The sequence below is a fragment of the Beta vulgaris genome, chromosome 1 (assembly GCF_026745355.1).
Source record: "Beta vulgaris subsp. vulgaris cultivar EL10 chromosome 1, EL10.2, whole genome shotgun sequence".
Lineage (NCBI taxonomy): Eukaryota > Viridiplantae > Streptophyta > Magnoliopsida > Caryophyllales > Amaranthaceae > Beta > Beta vulgaris.
Genome location: NC_079202.1, coordinates 16,711,566 through 16,712,767, shown reverse-complemented (window position 1 = coordinate 16,712,767; position 1,202 = coordinate 16,711,566).

Here is a 1,202-nt window from a genome sequence, read left to right as displayed (position 1 = left end):
TTTGCTGTTTACCCATTTTTTTGTATCTTCATTAATGGATACAACTAAGAATGCATAACAAATTGTATTCTCGCATTTACCGAGAGTATGGATATCTATATAAATATATTAAAAGGTATGCGTGACAATGTATGCATGTCACGTTGCATTTCTGTTGCTTCACTAGAATTGTTTAGTGTACATAAGTCATGTCTAATAACAAATATTAAAAGGTGTGCGTGATAATGTATACATGTTACGTGGCACCTCTGTTACTTCACTAGAATTGTTTAGTGTACAAAAGTCATGTCTAATAACAAATATTAAAAGGTGTGCGTGACTGTATACATGTCACGTGGCACTTTTGTTACTTCACTAGAATTGTCTAATGTGTATATAAGTCATGTCTAATAACAAAAGTAAAATTGGTTTAAAATAATATTTGAACCCGTGACATCTTGCTATTTTATATAAGGGTATTCATGGGTAGCTAACCGTTCTGAAACAATATTTTGGTTCGGTAACCGGAAGTTTCAGTTTGCTACTTTTGCGAACCGTAATCGTTAATTGTCTAAACAACTAATCGTTTTTTCGGTACGGTTTTTTGGTTAACCATTAATCGTTATTTAAGTTATACTATTATGTTTTACTTAATGTACATGTAACATCCTGTAATTTTCACCCTTTTTTTGGTGTTTGTTTATATTAAAATGATATTTTTCGCAAAAATAAATAATTTATTATTTAAATTGTTTTGGAACGTGTTGTGAAAATGTGTATATATTTTTATATGCTGTGATATATTTATGTATATTTATTTTTAAAGGTTAGTTATTTATTTTATAAGTTATGTTAGTTTCGTTATTTATTTAGGTGTTTAGGATGCGGTGTTGTCGCGTAGCGTTTTTGTATCATTGATGGACCGACTTGGGTGATGAAATGTTACATCACATGTGGCGTGTCATGCTGGCCGAAAATCAGCAATTATGGTGTGGAGGATGAAGAGTTTTAAGCTAACCTTTGAATCTCTTGTAATCCCCTTAGTTAATCCCCCATTAATCCACCCTAATGCACCCTTAAACCTTTGCTTAATGAGGTGAATAATCTCATTCTTTTACTGCACTTTAACCCCCTCCATAATGCTGGAAACAAGTCAGAAATTTTGTGCATATCAACTCCTTTTCTTCTCTCTTCCGCATTTTCGACCATTTCTGTACCCCTAT